At 48.4% G+C, this 20,952-nt stretch overlaps 1 non-coding gene across 1 annotated transcript; it reads left to right on the top strand.

The window, feature by feature from the left end:
* The first annotated feature begins 1,830 nt into the window (after positions 1 to 1,830).
* Trnad-guc (transfer RNA aspartic acid (anticodon GUC)) lies at positions 1,831 to 1,902 on the top strand. The gene has a single exon. It is a non-coding gene; the product is annotated as a tRNA-Asp (tRNA).
* Positions 1,903 to 20,952: the final 19,050 nt, after the last annotated feature.

Here is a 20,952-nt window from a genome sequence, read left to right as displayed (position 1 = left end):
GTTGGAACATGTGCAAGTAGGAAGTGTGCTTCTTGATGGATTAAAGATGGCATACTCGCGATGCATAACACGCCTGGTAGTTAACAGGGTGCTCAGTGAAGAAATTGAGATACTCAGTTCTATCAGACAAGGATGTCCGGCATCAGCCTTACTTTTTGCCATGTACCTAGAACCCTTGTGTTTATCAATTATTCATAATTCAAATGTGCATGGATTTAGATTACAGAACACCGAAGTAAAGATTCTAGCATATGCCGATGACGTGGCTGTACTCTGTCAAGATAGGCAGAGCATATGTGAAGTTGTCCACACGGTCAAACAATTTTGTTCCATGACAGGTAGTATGATTAATTGGGACAAAACAACTGCATTTTGGTATGGTAATTGGGATATGAGACCTGATGTATACGTAAATGTAAGATGGGAAACCCGCCCGCTAAAGTACCTTGGGGTACCACTTCAGGTCTATCGTGACAACAACGACTACTGGAAAGACGAAGCAGAAACAACCCGACAAAAAACAAACGCCTGGGGAGGGCGTGAACTCTCTATTTTTGCACGGGCGTCTGTATGTAACCTATTTTTGATATCCAAAATATGGTATGTGTGCCAAGTCATTTGTATGTCACGCGTGAATGTGCAGAAATTTCACAGGATTTTTGCTGTGTTTGTATGGAAATCGACGTGGGAGCGAACAAGTCGCTCAAATTTGTTCCTATCGGCCCGAAACGGAGGCTTGGGTTTGTGTCACTTGTTTATTAGGCAACTTGTGTCTCGCTTTATTTTTCTTCGCGACCAAAGAAACGAATTTTTGCAATGTGTAATAAAATTAAGACTGTGCTCCCACGTTCCAGAATTTGTTGTGTCGTCGAATAACATGTATCAATATGTGTCAGGGTATCTGCGTGAAGTTGTACAATCTTTTAATTTTCTCAAAGTACGTTTTTCACTAGAGTACTTGTCCTCTGTAAAACGGGAGGCGACGTTTAGCTGCGGCACCAAGTACCTATTTATATCAGAGGCTCCGGCAACACTCACCAACGCCGCACGCATTTTGTGCGAACGCGAGCAAAACGCCGACGGCGTCGGCAACAGTTCTGCGTGCTGCCGGTGCTGCAGCATGTCCAAGTTAATACAGCTGATAAAGCTACTATCATTACTCCGTATAGCTCTCTACAAATTTGCTATCGCAATTGATGCTTCGCCTTTCAGGTGAAACTGCGACACCTTTTTTTTTCTGCACGCGTGTTCCCATGGTCACCACACCCACGCTATCTATCGTTCGCGCGCGCGTGTTACTACACTTGTGCGCAGAATATTGCATTTTCAATGTTTCATATATGTATTGCTTTATGAGCGCCTTTTCATGTCTCCTCGTTAGTATAGTGGCCAGTATCCCCGCCTGTCACGCGGGAGACCGTTGTTCGATTCCCCGACGGGTAGCGTCTTTTTTTTTCCTTTTTTTTCTGCACGCGTGTTCCCATGGTCACCACACCCACGCTATCTATCGTTCGCGCGCGCGTGTTACTACACTTGTGCGCAGAATATTGCATTTTCAATGTTTCATATATGTATTGCTTTATGAGCGCCTTTTCATGTCTCCTCGTTAGTATAGTGGCCAGTATCCCCGCCTGTCACGCGGGAGACCGTTGTTCGATTCCCCGACGGGCAGTGTCTTTTTTTTTTCCTTTTTTTTCTGCACGCGTGTTCCCATGGTCACCACACCCACGCTATCTATCGTTCGCGCGCGCGTGTTACTACACTTGTGCGCAGAATATTGCATTTTCAATGTTTCATATATGTATTGCTTTATGAGCGCCTTTTCATGTCTCCTCGTTAGTATAGTGGCCAGTATCCCCGCCTGTCACGCGGGAGACCGGGGTTCGATTCCCCGACGGGGAGTGTCTTTTTTTTTTCCTTTTTTTTCTGCACGCGTGTTCCCATGGTCACCACACCCACGCTATCTATCGTTCGCGCGCGCGTGTTACTACACTTGTGCGCAGAATATTGCATTTTCAATGTTTCATATATGTATTGCTTTATGAGCGCCTTTTCATGTCTCCTCGTTAGTATAGTGGCGGGATTCTGCTTCCGGCCACCGAGCCTGACGGACGTAAGATGACGGGCTCCGTAGGAGCGGCTTCACCGGCCCAGAGCGGCCGCGGTTACAGGATTTCCACCTCGGACAGCGAGTACCAAGTTGTCTTGCCGAGTTTGCCAACAGGGCGTTTTGTTGTGAACACAGTTTTTTTACATTGTGATATCAGGGCCCGCCCATACCGGGTGGAAGATTTCCGCGATGCGCTCGCCCCGTTATCGCTCCTGCCGGAAGTGGTGGCTCTCGGGGCCTACCGTATGAGCCATGTTTGGGCCGTGACCTTCAAAGACAACGAAGCTGTGAAGAAGATCGTCAGTGTTGGTGAGCTACAGGTCAAGAAGGGCCGATGCCTCGTCATTGACCCCGCCAACCAGGATGTACGCTTAAAAGTGCATTGGCTGCTGCACACCGTTCCTGACGAGGACGTGCGACTTGCCTTCGCGCCGTTTGGAAAGGTCACGGACGTCGCCCGCGACCGGTGGCGGGTGCATGGCGTGGCTGACAAGAACTCTACCACAAGACTAGTTACGCTGAAGTTGAAGCCGGGCGTAATGCTTGACGACCTGCCACACCAGGTGAGCGTCTCCGGCGAGCTGGCTCTTGTGGTTGTGCCGGGCAGGGCCCCTCTCTGCCTACGCTGCCGCGGGACGGGCCATATTCGTCGCGACTGCCGCATTCCGCGGTGTGGTGCCTGCCGACGCTTCGGTCACGAAGAGAGTCAGTGCGAGCGGACGTACGCTAGCGTGACCGGACCCGTGAGCAACGACGACAACTCCGCCCTACTCATGGACGAGGCGGATATGGAAGACACATCGACCACGACTAAGGAAGCAGCTGGCGAGGTTGCAGAGTCGGAGGCACGACCTCAGAAACAGGGGCAACTTGTCGATGAAGCCGTCGCCACTGAACAGCAAGAGCAAGTGGAGGGCACTGTAGTCATGCCGAACCGTGAGGAAGAGAGCCCACCTGACCCGGGAGCGGCCTCCACCCCCCCCCCCTGAACATGAAGACATGGACACCCATACCGGGCTTGCCAACTTGCAGGCGGGGAAACGTCCGCGCGACCAGACCAATAGCCTGGCTACGTTGCAGGACAGCAGCGGCGGAGACGAGCCACCGCCCAAAGCGCCAGGTATGAGGAGACCAACCTTGAAGCTGCGGCCGAACATTACGGCCGATCCACGGCAGGCGGGTAAACCGCCTCCGTAGTTCTGTACTGTGGTTTGCTTGAGGCGGGTTGGGGGGTTCGTGAGTGCAATGGCCGTCACCCTGAGCGCTATTCTCTTGGATATGTGTCAGGATCGAGGGCCCGAGTTGCATGTCAGTGTTGTTTTCGAGAGGTTGGGTTGTGTTCCCTTTTGTGGCACTCAACGCGGTTATCGGCGCGTCATTATCAACACTCGTCCCTGCGTAACTGTGACGGGCACCATTCTGCCGTGTAGTCATGGCAGCTAATATCGAAGGAGCGCTACGTGTAGCCACGTTAAATGTACGAGGGCTCGGTGCAAGAAGGCGGCAATGTCAGCTAAGTCGCCTACTCTTAGATAATGACTTGCATCTTGTGGGAATCCAAGAAACGAAAATAGAGAGCCAAGAGCTAACCGACAGAATGGTGTCCAATTTTCGTGCGCACTTTGACGTGTGTGTTACTCACGCTGTTGGTGGATCAGGTGGTTGCGCTGTATTCATTCGAAGAAACTTTGGCATTTGTGTGCAGTCAGTGTTTTCGTGTGAAAGTGGGCGCCTTTTAGTGGCTGATTTTTGTTTTTGCGATAAGGATTTCCATGTCATTTGTGTCTACGCACCGAATATTCAAACAGACCGGCGATCCTTCTTTGAGCGTCTTGAAGAGTACGTAAACTGTGACAAGGTGGTAATACTGCTGGGCGATTTTAACTGCGTATGCACTGCTGACGACCGCGCAAAATTTTCACACGTACGCGATAGGAGTGCTGAATTGCTAAATGCAGTGGTGCACGATTACGACTTGGAAGATATCGGTAGTGTCTTCGCCAGCGGTACTCACCCGCAGTTTACGCACTTCCAGCGTGATAGCCACGCTCGGCTAGATAGATTATATGTGTCAGCCGAATTGGTGCCCTTGTGTAGTGAATATGATGTGCAACCCATTGCATATAGCGACCACTGCTTGGTAACTGCCACCTTTGGGAAAAGACAGATCAAACACACCTTTAACTGGGACCTCTGGAAGTTGAACGCGCAGTTGCTGGATGACGATGCCTTCGTTGATGCTGTTGCGAAAGAACTTGAAAGCCTGATTTCAGTCGAATTAGCAAGCTTCGCCATTAAATGGGAAGAATTTAAACAGAAAGTAAAAACAATGGCTATTGAAAGAAGCAGTGTACTTCGGCATAACCTGAAACAGGCAGAAAATACCTTCGCCACCAACTGCAATTTTTCATCAGCATGGAAAGTGTCCAGCCTGGTGTGTATGTTAACGAAATAAAGGAAGTGAAAGCCGAACTCGAAAGGATAGACTCTGAGAAAGTACAAAGCCGCCGTTGTGCGATCAAGGTCTGAGAAGCTGTGGGCGGGAGAAGCGCCAACAAAACGAGCTCTCTCAGACGAGAAAAGGTACGCATGTCGGAAGGAAATCCGCCAGCTAGCTAAAGGCAATGACATCACGTCCGACAAAAACGACATCAAACAAGGGATCGTCGATCACTTCAAAGCCTTCTTAGGTCAACCACGCGAACCTAAAGATGGCTACCAGACGGAATTCCTTTCATTGATGCCAAAGCTCGATGAAGAAGTTAAGGCACGGCTAGAACATCCCATTACCCTGAGTGAGATAGAGTGCGCAATAGACGAGTTGGCGCCCGGTAAAGCACCTGGGCCTGATGGCTTAGGGGCTACTTTCTATAAAACGTTTAAGTCAGCGCTGGCTCATGTCCTCCATCTAGTTATCAGCGAAGCGTATGACCGAAAAAGATTGCCCTTGTCTTTCACAACCTCGCATATCGTGCTAATCCCGAAGAGTGATGACGAAAAGAAACGTTTGTTGCCAGGCTCATATCGCCCGATAACTCTAGCCAACGTTGACTATAAGGTATTCACGAAAGTTTTAGCGAAACGACTGCAAAGTGTCATAAAAACATTGGTAGGGCCTCACCAGACTTGTGGCATTAAAGGCCGCAGTATTACAACAAATGTACACGTGGTTCGAAGTGTGCTAGAGTGTTGCGACGCTATTGGCGATTACGTCGCGATGATGCAGATAGATTTGGCGAAAGCCTTCGACCTCGTCTCGCACAAGGCTCTACTATGCATACTCGAACATACGAACGTTGGCAGTGTCATAACGGAAGGCGTAACGATGGCGTACAAAGACTGCTCAACGCGAATCATTGTTAATGGGAAGCTCACCGATAGCTTTCGTGTGCTCTCGTCGGTGCGTCAAGGATGCCCGCTTTCGCCCCTTCTGTTTGCTGCTTATCTCGAGCCACTCTGTTTGGCCATTAAGAACAACGACCGCATAGCAGGCTATCGACTACAGGCAGCACACGTTAAAATATTGGCGTATGCAGACGACATCGCGATTCTCTGCACAAATAAAGCCAGTATTAAAGAGGCAACTACTGTAGTCGAAAAATTTTGCGATTCAGCTGGAGCCCAGATAAATTGGGATAAAAGTTATGGCTTCTGGCATGGGAGTTGGGAAGACACGCCCGAGACCTTTTCTCGATTGAATTGGTCAAAGTTACCTACACAGTACCTGGGGGTGCCTCTCGGAAGTTACCGTGAGGCCGAACCGTACTGGCTCGACCAAGCTTCGAGAGCAAAGGAAAAGGCTGACGGTTGGAGAGGAAAGCAATTGTCAATGTTTTCTAGAGCCACTGTTTGCAACCTCTTTTTAGTTTCAAAGATATGGTATGTTATGAATGTGTTGTGTGCTGCGCGGGTAAGCGTAAAAAAATTCACCGCATTTTCGCTACTTTCATTTGGGCCTCTACCTGGGAGAGGACGAGTCGAACAAACTTGTTTCTCCCGGTCAAGAAAGGTGGGCTGGGTCTGGTTCACTTGTTTTTGCGGACAAATTGTGTCACGCTTTGTGTTTCTGCGGGATCAAAATGATCTCTTTCTTCGAACAATAGTACAAGTACGGCTGGGCAGACTTCTTCCAGGATTCGTTGTTTCGTCGGCTCAGAACATGCCGGGAACTGTGAAAGGATACCTGCGTGAAGTGGTGATGTCATATAGGATGTTAAATGTGCGTTTCTCACAGCAGTATCTGTCCACCAGTTACAAAGAAAAAATTGTACAGAGATCTTGTGGACACGATGCTCCCCGTACCTTTGTACCGCTCGCCACACCGTGGAGGCCCCGGACAGGACGTGCTAAAAAGAGTTAAGAAAATGCCAGTACGGCCATCGACTAAGTCCTTCTTCTTCCAATTACATTCAAACACACTTCCCGTTAAGACCTGGCTTCATAGCAAGGGTATTTTCATCCCCTGGAACACCAACTGCTTTTTATGTAAAAAACCAGAAACAATAGAACATGTTTTCCTAGATTGCTGGGACCCGATCTTTCACTGGGACGTTCTGCAGAGAACGCTGAAGAAGCAGTTACCCCTGGACCCGTATGGGATACGCTTTTGCCAATAGATACCTCAGAGCAAGTACCGTACGACCTCATTATGGTCCTGGGCCTCCACGCTATGTGGAAAATTCGCATGCAATTTGAACATGCAGACTTGGTTGTAATACCGGTGCGAGAACACTTCATTGAGAGTGTTGTTTACGTGAGAGACGCTTACAAATCACTGCCTGATCCACCACAATGGATGTCTGTACTGGATGAACTGGTGTCACTGAAAAGATTTTAGTGCTGTGCTAGCCAAAGTGTGGCTGGCACGTTTTATCCTTTGTAACTGTGATGAAAACGATGGTGTAGTGATGATGTTAGATTGGTGATGGACTATAATGAGGTTTGGGCCCAGGACCACTCACCAAGGAACGAAATCGACCACTCGAGTGCACACAAACACAGAATATATATTAACAGCACAAAACGTACAGACTTCACTATGGACATGTAGTTACGTTATGCTAACGCATGCAGTCCCGAAGCTGCTACTATAGAGTGTCCTGTCATATAATATAATGTCTCTCGCCGTGCGTTCCCTCTGCGTGAAGTCCGTTGACGCGTAGAGGCCGATGTCGGTCCCGAAGGGTCGGCTGACGGCTGGACGACGTCACCATGGGCCTACCCACGGTATCATGGGATCTGCAGCTGCAGCAGCGACGGCAGCAGACACAGCCGTGGTAGCCGTGCAACAGCTCTCGCTACTGCTCTCGCCTCCGGCAGCAGGCTGGTCGTGGCAGTGGCCCGGGAAAGCGACCACCTCGCCTGGCTCCCTGGACCGGTTGTTCAGCAGGAACACAGGCCCTTCAGGCTCCCTGGACCGGTTGCCCCGCTCGCCTGGCTCTCTCGAACGGTTGCCCCGCTCACCTGGCTCCATGGACCGGTTGCCCAGCAGGAACGCAGGTCACTGGCATCCGAGAACGAGTTACCTCGTTCGCCTGGCTCCCTGGACCAGTTGCCCAGCAGGAACGCAGGTCATTTGCGTCCAAGGACGGCGTAGTGGGCGATCTGGGTCCTCTGGACCGGGCGTCCAGCGAGAACCGGCTGGCCTTCAACGCCGAGCAGCTCCGAACACTCGCACGCACCACGCGCCACGCGCCACACGATCACACCACTTCGTCATCGCCCCCGCACGGCGAACACGGCAATGTCTTTTTGTTTTTCGCGCGCTTCCGTCCATATCATGACAACCCCCGGTTTTAAGAAAGTTGTTTACAACTTTTCTAATGGGGAAGAAGGCGGAAAACAAAGGCCAACGTGTTGCGCGGAGGTGCACTTTGACAACGAGTTCACTACATATACAACTGTTGTTTTAAAAGTAAAATCGGCAATTGTGTTCTTATCCTTTAGCACTCCAAAGGTTAAAAATTTGAACTCTATGGTAGTATACACTTGTTCATTCAGCGATTTAAGCACGGCTAAGGTAATCCGCTCATACGTTATTCTACTCTTTGTCATGTTGAGTGCTTGTAGAATGTGACCATTGCCAAGCTTATTCTTGAAAATGCTGAACGCTTGCTCTTGAGCCGGTCCCCACGCGAGACTGTTGTTTGGTCCTTTCCGTGTGAGGTCTGTCAAAGGCTTGTCAACCTCTGTTATGGCAGAGACCTGCTGCACTTGTAAAGGTTCGCGTTCCTCATATTTCTTGAGCATATTGATGTGGAATATTTTTCTTTTTCCACTTATGTTCAAAACATAGTCGACCTCGTTCTTCCGTTCGATGACTTCAAATGGACCCTTCCATTGCATTATCAATTTGTTGGAATCAGTCGGCAGTAGAAGTAGCACTTTATCGCCAACGTTTAACTTGCGAGGACGGCTCTTCCGGTCAAAGGAGGTTTTTTGCTTTGCGCGTGCCTTCTCCAACTCGTTATGGGCGAGTTTGCATGTCTCCTCAAGGCGATTTCGAAGATCGACAAGATAGGTGTAGGTTGTACGAGTTTCGCCGTCGATATCCTCATTGGTCCACAGCTCCTTGAGCACCGTCAGTGGTCCTCGTACGTGTCGGCCATAAATCAATTGAAAAGGCGAGAAGCCCAGGCTTGCTTGCGGCACTTCTCTGTAGGCGAAGAGCAGTGGAGCAAGGTACCTGTCCCATGATCGAGGTTTGTCCTGGCACATCCTCTTCAGCATGGTCTTCAGGGTACCGTTGAACTTCTCAATGAGCCCATTCGCCATGGCATGATAGGGAGTCGTTCGGAGAAACCTGATGGCAAGTAGACGGCCCACCTTTTCCATGAGTTCTGCTGTGAAGCTTGTTCCTTGGTCGCTTACGATCTCTTTGGGTAGACCAATGCGAGAGAAGATCTCAATCATTCCCTCTGCCACGTGCACAGCATCAATTGCAGGGAGAGCAATGGCATCCGCATATCGTGTGGCAAAATCTATGAGGGTTAGAATATAGCGGTTGCCACGGTCCGATTTCGGTGAAAAAGGACCGATTAAATCGACCGCAACGCGCTCAAAAGGTGTACGTATTATAGGCATGTTGCCCAGAGACGTAACACCTATTTTGCCTTTTGGTGTTGTTCGCTGGCATTTATCGCAGGACTTGATGAAACGTTTCACGTCGCCATGCAGATCTGGCCAGTAAAAATCCGCCAAGACTCGATCTGTCGTGCGCCGAATGCCTTGATGTCCGGCCATAAGACCTTCGTGTGCGACTTCAAGGATAGCTCTTCTAAACATCTTCGGCACGACAAGCTGGTTAAATGTCCTGCCGGTAGCAAGACAGTACTGTCGGTAGAGAAGCCCACCTTTTTCAAGGAACGAATAGCAGTGGCCTTTTGGTGACTTGCACTTTCTGTCGACTTTAGCAAACAGAGATTTCAACGTTTTGTCTTTCTGCTGTTCCTCTGCAAATTGGTCTTTGGTAACGTCACACCACTTTATCTTTGGTGCGCACAATGGAGTTGTCTTATCCTCTTGTGGCTTGACCATGGCCGAAACATAGTGAGGGTGCTCCACAGGTATCAATTGCACACTGGAGTTGAGCGACGCAGTGTCTCTTTGGTCGACTGAAGCGTGCTTCCAGTTAATATCTGGCTGGTGAGGTCCTCTGACACCGGGTAGGTTTCCGAGCACAAGATCATAAAGCGGCTTGTTCATACATAAGGCTGTGATTTCTCCAGTAAAGTAGGGTGTACTTACGTGGAGTCTGGCCTCTGGCACATCAATTACAGAGCCATCAATAAGCAGGACTCTGCTACTCTTTCCAGTCAAACTCTGATCAGGAACTAAGTCTTTTCGGATAATTGCAGTATTGCTGCCCGTATCACGAAGAACCCTAATTGTTCGACCGAGCACTTGCCCTTCCACTACTGGCATTCCTTCCACCAGAAAAACGGGTTTTCTTTCATCCGGTTTTTTATCAAACGTGTCCCGACTTTTCCCTTTCTTGTGTTTTCCAGTTGGGTGACACAAAGAAAAATCATCGCGGTTCTCGTTGACCACGCAAGCTGAACTTTTCTCCTTATGCCTCTTCATGCTCCAGCAGTCGTCGCTCTTGTGACCAACCTTCCCACAGAACTTGCACTTTGTCACTTCTTTAGCTTGGTTGCGACATTCATGAGCTTGATGCCCCAGGCGCTTACAAAGCATACACCTTGGTGGTGGTTTTCTTGGAGCGTTAGTGGGATTCCTAGTGACGTCTATTGCGTCCTCCGGAACCTTCCCGAGATTCGATAGGTGCTGAGCTTCAATGAACCGATCAGCCGCATCAGCTAGCTCTTGGAGTGACTTGCATTCTCGTTCTTTCAGGAATATAGTAAGCTTCGGATGGCAACACCGGATAAACTGTTCGGCGATCATGTGGTCTCGAAGGCTGTCGAACGTTCTGGACACGTTAGCCATGTCAATCCAGTGGTCGAAGTACCCTGAAAGCCTAGCAGCTAACTGTCTCCCGGTTTCTCCATCCTCTGCCCTTGCCTTGCGAAATTTCTCCTGATAACCTTGTGCAGTGAATCGAAACCTCTGCAGCAAAGCTTTCTTTACTTTCTCATAGTCTAATGAATCAGCGGCAGTCATTCGGCCAATTACTGTGAGTGCTTCACCACTCAAACACATGCTCACCGCTAATGCCCACTTCTCTTGTGGCCAATCCTGTCCTGTTGCCACGCGCTCGAACCTTTGCAAGTACGCATGCAAATCATCGCGTCGCTCATCGAACAACGGAAGCAACTTTTGCGGGTTGAGAACTGAAGAGGCGGCACTCGGAAGAGACATCGAATCAGTGTTGATTCGTGCGGATTCACTCTGAGCTCCTTCTTGCAGCTTCAATTTGAGCTCAAGAATTTGTCGAGTTCTTTCGTCGGCTTCCTTACTTGCTTCTCTCTCCGCAGCTCGTTCCGCTCTTTGTTTTGCCTGTTCATTCTCAATCCACGTACGCAATTCCACACCGGACAATCCTAGCTGTGATCCAATAGTGGCTAATCTTTCTGTATCCATCGTTTCGTTTCTGTGAGCGTGCACTCGAGGGAGGATAATTTCCTTCGATGATTTTACGAGCGGTATCCTGGCAGGCTCGCCAGATTGTGATGAAAACGATGGTGTAGTGATGATGTTAGATTGGTGATGGACTATAATGAGGTTTGGGCCCAGGACCACTCACCAAGGAACGAAATCGACCACTCGAGTGCACACAAACACAGAATATATATTAACAGCACAAAACGTACAGACTTCACTATGGACATGTAGTTACGTTATGCTAACGCATGCAGTCCCGAAGCTGCTACTATAGAGTGTCCTGTCATATAATATAATGTCTCTCGCCGTGCGTTCCCTCTGCGTGAAGTCCGTTGACGCGTAGAGGCCGATGTCGGTCCCGAAGGGTCGGCTGACGGCTGGACGACGTCACCATGGGCCTACCCACGGTATCATGGGATCTGCAGCTGCAGCAGCGACGGCAGCAGACACAGCCGTGGTAGCCGTGCAACAGCTCTCGCTACTGCTCTCGCCTCCGGCAGCAGGCTGGTCGTGGCAGTGGCCCGGGAAAGTGACCACCTCGCCTGGCTCCCTGGACCGGTTGTTCAGCAGGAACACAGGCCCTTCAGGCTCCCTGGACCGGTTGCCCCGCTCGCCTGGCTCTCTCGAACGGTTGCCCCGCTCGCCTGGCTCTCTGGACCGCGGTTGCCCCGCTCACCTGGCTCCATGGACCGGTTGCCCAGCAGGAACGCAGGTCACTGGCATCCGAGAACGAGTTACCTCGTTCGCCTGGCTCCCTGGACCAGTTGCCCAGCAGGAACGCAGGTCATTTGCGTCCAAGGACGGCGTAGTGGGCGATCTGGGTCCTCTGGACCGGGCGTCCAGCGAGAACCGGCTGGCCTTCAACGCCGAGCAGCTCCGAACACTCGCACGCACCACGCGCCACGCGCCACACGATCACACCACTTCGTCATCGCCCCCGCACGGCGAACACGGCAATGTCTTTTTGTTTTTCGCGCGCTTCCGTCCATATCATGACAACCCCCGGTTTTAAGAAAGTTGTTTACAACTTTTCTAATGGGGAAGAAGGCGGAAAACAAAGGCCAACGTGTTGCGCGGAGGTGCACTTTGACAACGAGTTCACTACATATACAACTGTTGTTTTAAAAGTAAAATCGGCAATTGTGTTCTTATCCTTTAGCACTCCAAAGGTTAAAAATTTGAACTCTATGGTAGTATACACTTGTTCATTCAGCGATTTAAGCACGGCTCAGGTAATCCGCTCATACGTTATTCTACTCTTTGTCATGTTGAGTGCTTGTAGAATGTGACCATTGCCAAGCTTATTCTTGAAAATGCTGAACGCTTGCTCTTGAGCCGGTCCCCACGCGAGACTGTTGTTTGGTCCTTTCCGTGTGAGGTCTGTCAAAGGCTTGTCAAACCTCTGTTATGGCAGAGACCTGCTGCACTTGTAAAGGTTCGCGTTCCTCATATTTCTTGAGCATATTGATGTGGAATATTTTTCTTTTTCCACTTATGTTCAAAACATAGTCGACCTCGTTCTTCCGTTCGATGACTTCAAATGGACCCTTCCATTGCATTATCAATTTGTTGGAATCATTCGGCAGTAGAAGTAGCACTTTATCGCCAACGTTTAACTTGCGAGGACGGCTCTTCCGGTCAAAGGAGGTTTTTTGCTTTGCGCGTGCCTTCTCCAACTCGTTATGGGCGAGTTTGCATGTCTCCTCAAGGCGATTTCGAAGATCGACAAGATAGGTGTAGGTTGTACGAGTTTCGCCGTCGATATCCTCATTGGTCCACAGCTCCTTGAGCACCGTCAGTGGTCCTCGTACGTGTCGGCCATAAATCAATTGAAAAGGCGAGAAGCCCAGGCTTGCTTGCGGCACTTCTCTGTAGGCGAAGAGCAGTGGAGCAAGGTACCTGTCCCATGATCGAGGTTTGTCCTGGCACATCCTCTTCAGCATGGTCTTCAGGGTACCGTTGAACTTCTCAACGAGCCCATTCGCCATGGCATGATAGGGAGTCGTTCGGAGAAACCTGATGGCAAGTAGACGGCCCACCTTTTCCATGAGTTCTGCTGTGAAGCTTGTTCCTTGGTCGCTTACGATCTCTTTGGGTAGACCAATGCGAGAGAAGATCTCAATCATTCCCTCTGCCACGTGCACAGCATCAATTGCAGGGAGAGCAATGGCATCCGCATATCGTGTGGCAAAATCTATGAGGGTTAGAATATAGCGGTTGCCACGGTCCGATTTCGGTGAAAAAGGACCGATTAAATCGACCGCAACGCGCTCAAAAGGTGTACGTATTATAGGCATGTTGCCCAGAGACGTAACACCTATTTTGCCTTTTGGTGTTGTTCGCTGGCATTTATCGCAGGACTTGATGAAACGTTTCACGTCGCCATGCAGATCTGGCCAGTAAAAATCCGCCAAGACTCGATCTGTCGTGCGCCGAATGCCTTGATGTCCGGCCATAAGACCTTCGTGTGCGACTTCAAGGCCCAGGCAGCACAACCAGGCTGGCCCCAGCACGGCAATATCCCGGCAAACACCGGCACAAATATAGGCCCGAAACCGGCAGCGCTACCCGCGTCAAGAATGGCCCAGCGCGGCCATGCCACTAAAGGGCCTATTTCGGCCATTGTGTGGCAGCGCCAATACAGGCAGATAGCCGGCTCTGCCGTTCATTGCCATTCTAGTGTCCCACCTTGCCTACTGGCAGCGCCGGTATTGGTCAATAGCCGGCTCTTAGTTAATTTATTGTCCCGCATTATCCACTGGCATGGCCCTATTGGCAGATTGTGATGTATGTGGGCGATGCCGTTATTTCCTACGATTTTAAATTACGCAAATATTGCACGATAGCTCGATGCAACATGCCATAATCTACTATAAAATCACCAAATAATATACACAATTTATTTATTGGTCTTAAAATAGGTTGATACAGATTGTCGCTCGTATCTCCAATCCTGTGGGCCACCTACGAAAGCTCTGTTTATGACGCTACGGGGGGTTGAGCCGCTTCGGCGTAACGCCGCCTTCTGCAATAGTCGACGGCGTCTGGCAGCCTTATTCTTATGAAGTCTTGCGCTTGGTTGATGTCGATGTCTGCGTCTCTCAGGCACCATCTGCATACAATACATATACTTTTATTATCACAACACTGTCAGCATTGCATAATATAAGCAAAAGGTACAAAACTGAGAAATTAAATGCGTATCACCTGTTCCCACTCTGCATAGCCGCGTGTTAAACAGTCTCTTGCTTTTATTTCCATCCATGCTGTACGGCAGTTGAACTGCATGGTCCATGATGGCGTTCAATATAGTGAAGGCAATCTCCCACAGATATGATTTCTCCATTCAAACAAATTATTGAAGCTGAAAAAAAGAAACAGAAATACGAAAAAATTTGGTAGGAAATTCCGCTGCATCTAAACATGCGATTTTTGTTCTAACTAGGCAATTTTGATGAATTATGCCTTCATCGCGAGACTTCTCGTAAGTGCTTGTGGGTAGCTGTACTTAGTCTTTGGCAATGCGTAAGCTTTTAGAACAGAGGTAGCAAAGAAAGGGTGCTTTGTTTCATGATAAACACCTAAGCAAGCTGCAATACAACAGATTATACTCTTGCAGGAAGTTCTGAACACCAGTCAGCTCGCAGAATGTACTTCCTGAGTAAGGAATTACGACAATCCAACTTTGGTCTTCTTGAGTGTACTAGCCGAAATGTGCCGTGCTGCGTGTTTTCAAACAGACAGTGCGTTTCAGCTGACGCTGAAGCGGTGCAGCACCGTCTACGTACATAGTAAGAAGTGGCCGTACATTATCTCTGTAAAAAAAGAAAATACACGTATTAGGCAATGCACTTAGTTGAAGCACTATACTTGAGAATAAAAATAAGACAATTGTACTTACCTTGCGATAATTGAGCTTATTTCGCAGTAAATGCAGTTTTCCAACGTTTGGCTAGTTGTTCATGTTTCACCCAATAGCAATGTGGAACCAAGCTTGTAGTGGCGAAGGTCAAGCCGCTGGTACTGAACACGTTGCTGGACAAGTTGATGCATGCTTCGCAAGCAAAACATGGTGAAAGAAATATGGGCTACGACAGCTCACAGGCAGAAGCAGAATGTGTACGGGTCCCTCGTCCTCCGAGAGTCACCACGTTTCTTTGGAAGCGGGCGACGTCCCCGCAGGGAGCAACATATTTGACAATTATTCACGCTTCTTTGTGCGCCCATCCGGTTCTGATTAGCAACGCAGGCTCGGCTGTGCGCATTATAGACCGTGCATACCTTCGACACTGCAAAGCGAGGGAACGCAGGGAAAACGTGGTGAGAGTGAAACGCATTCTTGGGGCTTTGACGTCACTTCGCCTGATAGTAGTGAAGAACGACAAGCGGACGTTTTTTTATTCTTTTATTTATTTATTTATTTTTATTTTTACAAAAGCTGCTGCGGCTGAAGGATCCGTAGCACTTGTGCTGATTTTAAAATATATTATAGCTGAAATGTAAAACATGACAAATGAACCTGTAAAACAACTCAAAGTGATCAATGAATGTGTTCATTGTTATTCTTTTGCCACTGCTTATCCCAGGAGAACGGTAGAGCAAGACAACGTGTGCGCAAAGGGGTAGTCCGGCGCACAGCATCACTTGCTAACATGCCCCCATGGATTTCTTGCTTCTAGTTAAATAATACAACCTCCCCCTTCGAAAAAAAATGAATAGACACATAGGAGCGGCAGCCGTATCTAAGAAACATCGCGACAATACATTACGCGGCGCATAACATATCAGTGAAGCCCAAATAGCGAGTACAAGAATCTCGTTCAAGTTCGCCATATTAATTTAATTAATTATGTTAGTATAGTGTCAAAGCCCGAAGGCTTTACATAAAAAAAGCGGGTAGTTTTTTTTTTCTTCTTTTCATAAACAAGAAAGCTTCAAACGTGGCCGCTGCGAGAAGAAACGTAGGTGGGAGGTTGAAAAATATGTCTTTTAAGCAGCGGGAGTAATAAAATAAATCGTAATAAACAAACACAAGCGAGATCGCATACGGCGACAAGGTAAACCAAGCGATGATTTTGTAGAAGCCGCATTGGCTACACGTGAGTAATTGTATGTAACAAAACAAGGACGGCAAGGTTTTGGGCACTTTCGAGAGTTGCGAGACAGAACTGGTGTACTCGAAGATCTGAGACCCCACCATAGATTTATAAAATAAAAGCTTCCCATGAAGAAAATTTTGGAGCGAGAAACCAAACATGTGGTTGGCATTGGTAAATTGAAAACTCAATATACACATTCCAAAAATGTTGTGTGTGATGTGTATACCGAGATATTTATCTACAAGAGGGAGAAGTTACCAGAGGTGTGTCGTTGAGGGTGCAAGTGGGAGCCTGAATTTAATAAGGAATAAGGAAGCTTATGTATGCCTCCTTGCAAAGTCAAAACAACGATAGATTTATTTATTAGCTCATATAAGATGCAAACGTCAGCAAAAAATTTATTCAAATCTGTGTTGCTCTCACAAAAAGAGTTCACCTACTTGAAAAATGTATATATATTTATATATATTTTAGTAGTTTTTTTCTTTATGCTAGTTCCACTTTTTAATCAGAAATTAATTTTATTCAGTAGCTTACATTATTATCCAGTAGCATTCTTCTTTTTTTCCATTCTATATTCCTGTATTCTCCTTAATCTTAGCCTCGTTCTTCGTTCTCAGTCCTAGGTCGGTAACTTAACTCTTTCAGCCATCCGTCAAGGTTCGGAATGGCGCGGCGGGCCACGAACATTCCTGTTCTTTTTTTTTTATTTTTCTTTATTTTCTGTTCCCTTCCAACGGAGAGCGCCTTGTGTAGTCGTCTTGGTCGTCTGACCAAACCTTTTCTCTTCACTCCCCCCCTCCCACCCCCGTATATCTCTTGTGGCGTTGTCTCTGTTCTCGGCCTTCCCTTTTCTTTTCAGTGTAGATATATTTGGCGTCGTGCAAAATAAGCATTTCATTGTAAATTAGCGTTGGGCTTGTCTCACATTCTTGTCTCTTCTATTGGCTGTTTTTTTTTAGAAATATGCACCAATAGCCCAGCAGAAACCTCTTTTTCAACATGGCGCAATTTCTTTTTGTCCCCGGTTCTTTCTGCGGAGAGGAATTTACGCCTACTGTGCCAGTTGGTCTGAAAAAAGTCATCTGGCATAAAAAAAACAAAAAAAAACAAAAAACAAAAACAAAAAAAAAAACACGCAAGACAGAGTTTTCCGGGAAAGGCACCTAAGATTATAATGAAGCTGGCCACAGGAAACACTACTGCACAGTTCGATATGCTCTCTATGCAGAAAAATAATATAGCGAGCAGTCATCTAAAATGCCTTGTATTTTACTGGCAATAAAATTTACAGCCGCTACAGAAAATGAGCTAGCGACGGCATTACTGGCAAGCGGTACAGATGATTGCACCATAAAGTTATGCAGTATTTTGCAATTCACTACCTGCAACACTACTTAAACGACGCACATGTAAGCGCACATGCTTTTTAATTATATACCCCCTTGAATTTGTTATTGCGCCTATCGAGAATGCACACGGCATGCGCGCATTGGATGGATGGATGGAAAAACTTTATTTTGGTCCATTGGGTCGCGCTAGATTCCTAGCCCGAAGCGGGCCGCTCCCACGTTGACGCATTATAATGGAGTGCCCTTGTGCCACTTGTTAACAATGTCCGATCGAATGATTCAACACAATAAATACAATTACGCGAAAGTTAACAGCCTTTGTAATAAAACGAAAAAAATATTCAGAACTTACATAATAACTAAGTAAGAAACAAAAAAAATACCAGAGTGATATCGTTGCAGTTGGCGTGCGTGGTGAAAAATTCAAATAAAAATTGCATGCTGTAAACATATATAATCGGGAATGGCCAGCGAATGCTGCGTGAAAGGAAATATTGAAATGCCGTTCTGTTTGACAGGCCGATATTTACGGGTCTATCAGAACTGCTAAACAATGTGGCTATGCCTATAGCTTCGAATGGACGTTCTTAACCAATGTTTAGAGATGTACAGCCAATGACGGCATTCTTACGGCAAAGCAGGCCCGGGATAGCCAGTTGCGACGCCCGGCCTAGCCATTAACGGGCATTCACCGGCAAAGCAGGGCCATCGCTGGATGTCTGTTACAGTGGCTTTGCCAGCACTGGCATTACGGAGGCAACGGCGGGCCTTCGCGGCCCAGCCAGTGCCGGCTGAAAACCATCATTGGCCCTAGTTGGCCCCATGTGATGTGCTGCCTGGGGGATAGCTCTTCTAAACATCTTCGGCACGACAAGCTGGTTAAATGTCCTGCCGGTAGCAAGACAGTACTGTCGGTAGAGAAGCCCACCTTTTTCAAGGAACGAATAGCAGTGGCCTTTTGGTGACTTGCACTTTCTGTCGACTTTAGCAAACAGAGATTTCAACGTTTTGTCTTTCTGCTGTTCCTCTGCAAATTGGTCTTTGGTAACGTCACACCACTTTATCTTTGGTGCGCACAATGGAGTTGTCTTATCCTCTTGTGGCTTGACCATGGCCGAAACATAGTGAGGGTGCTCCACAGGTATCAATTGCACACTGGAGTTGAGCGACGCAGTGTCTCTTTGGTCGACTGAAGCGTGCTTCCAGTTAATATCTGGCTGGTGAGGTCCTCTGACACCGGGTAGGTTTCCGAGCACAAGATCATAAAGCGGCTTGTTCATACATAAGGCTGTGATTTCTCCAGTAAAGTAGGGTGTACTTACGTGGAGTCTGGCCTCTGGCACATCAATTACAGAGCCATCAATAAGCAGGACTCTGCTACTCTTTCCAGTCAAACTCTGATCAGGAACTAAGTCTTTTCGGATAATTGCAGTATTGCTGCCCGTATCACGAAGAACCCTAATTGTTCGACCGAGCACTTGCCCTTCCACTACTGGCATTCCTTCCATCAGAAAAACGGGTTTTCTTTCATCCGGTTTTTTATCAAACGTGTCCCGACTTTTCCCTTTCTTGTGTTTTCCAGTTGGGTGACACAAAGAAAAATCATCGCGGTTCTCGTTGACCACGCAAGCTGAACTTTTCTCCTTATGCCTCTTCATGCTCCAGCAGTCGTCGCTCTTGTGACCAACCTTCCCACAGAACTTGCACTTTGTCACTTATTTAGCTTGGTTGCGACATTCATGAGCTTGATGCCCCAGGCGCTTACAAAGCATACACCTTGGTGGTGGTTTTCTTGGAGCGTTAGTGGGATTCCTAGTGACGTCTATTGCGTCCTCCGGAACCTTCCCGAGATTCGATAGGTGCTGAGCTTCAATGAACCGATCAGCCGCATCAGCTAGCTCTTGGAGTGACTTGCATTCTCGTTCTTTCAGGAATATAGTAAGCTTCGGATGGCAACACCGGATAAACTGTTCGGCGATCATGTGGTCTCGAAGGCTGTCGAACGTTCTGGACACGTTAGCCATGTCAATCCAGTGGTCGAAGTACCCTGAAAGCCTAGCAGCTAACTGTCTCCCGGTTTCTCCATCCTCTGCCCTTGCCTTGCGAAATTTCTCCTGATAACCTTGTGCAGTGAATCGAAACCTCTGCAGCAAAGCTTTCTTTACTTTCTCATAGTCTAATGAATCAGCGGCAGTCATTCGGCCAATTACTGTGAGTGCTTCACCACTCAAACACATGCTCACCGCTAATGCCCACTTCTCTTGTGGCCAATCCTGTCCTGTTGCCACGCGCTCGAACCTTTGCAAGTACGCATGCAAATCATCGCGTCGCTCATCGAACAACGGAAGCAACTTTTGCGGGTTGAGAACTGAAGAGGCGGCACTCGGAAGAGACATCGAATCAGTGTTGATTCGTGCGGATTCACTCTGAGCTCCTTCTTGCAGCTTCAATTTGAGCTCAAGAATTTGTCGAGTTCTTTCGTCGGCTTCCTTACTTGCTTCTCTCTCCGCAGCTCGTTCCGCTCTTTGTTTTGCCTGTTCATTCTCAATCCACGTACGCAATTCCACACCGGACAATCCTAGCTGTGATCCAATAGTGGCTAATCTTTCTGTATCCATCGTTTCGTTTCTGTGAGCGTGCACTCGAGGGAGGATAATTTCCTTCGATGATTTTACGAGCGGTATCCTGGCAGGCTCGCCAGATTGTGATGAAAACGATGGTGTAGTGATGATGTTAGATTGGTGATGGACTATAATGAGGTTTGGGCCCAGGACCACTCACCAAGGAACGAAATCGACCACTCGAGTGCACACAAACACAGAATATATATTAACAGCACAAAACGTACAGACTTCACTATGGACATGTAGTTACGTTATGCTAACGCATGCAGTCCCGAAGCTGCTACTATAGAGTGTCCTGTCATATAATATAATGTCTCTCGCCGTGCGTTCCCTCTGCGTGAAGTCCGTTGACGCGTAGAGGCCGATGTCGGTCCCGAAGGGTCGGCTGACGGCTGGACGACGTCACCATGGGCCTACCCACGGTATCATGGGATCTGCAGCTGCAGCAGCGACGGCAGCAGACACAGCCGTGGTAGCCGTGCAACCGCTCTCGCTACTGCTCTCGCCTCCGGCAGCAGGCTGGTCGTGGCAGTGGCCCGGGAAAGCGACCACCTCGCCTGGCTCCCTGGACCGGTTGTCCAGCAGGAACACAAGCCCTTCAGGCTCCCTGGACCGGTTGCCCCGCTCGCCTGGCTCTCTCGAACGGTTGCCCCGCTCGCCTGGCTCTCTGGACCGCGGTTGCCCCGCTCGCCTGGCTCCATGGA

Source organism: Dermacentor silvarum, chromosome 4 (assembly GCF_013339745.2).
Source record: "Dermacentor silvarum isolate Dsil-2018 chromosome 4, BIME_Dsil_1.4, whole genome shotgun sequence".
Classification (NCBI taxonomy): Eukaryota; Metazoa; Arthropoda; class Arachnida; order Ixodida; family Ixodidae; genus Dermacentor; species Dermacentor silvarum.
The sequence above is the reverse complement of the archived record's forward strand: the minus strand, read 5'-3'. Positions and strand labels throughout refer to the sequence as shown.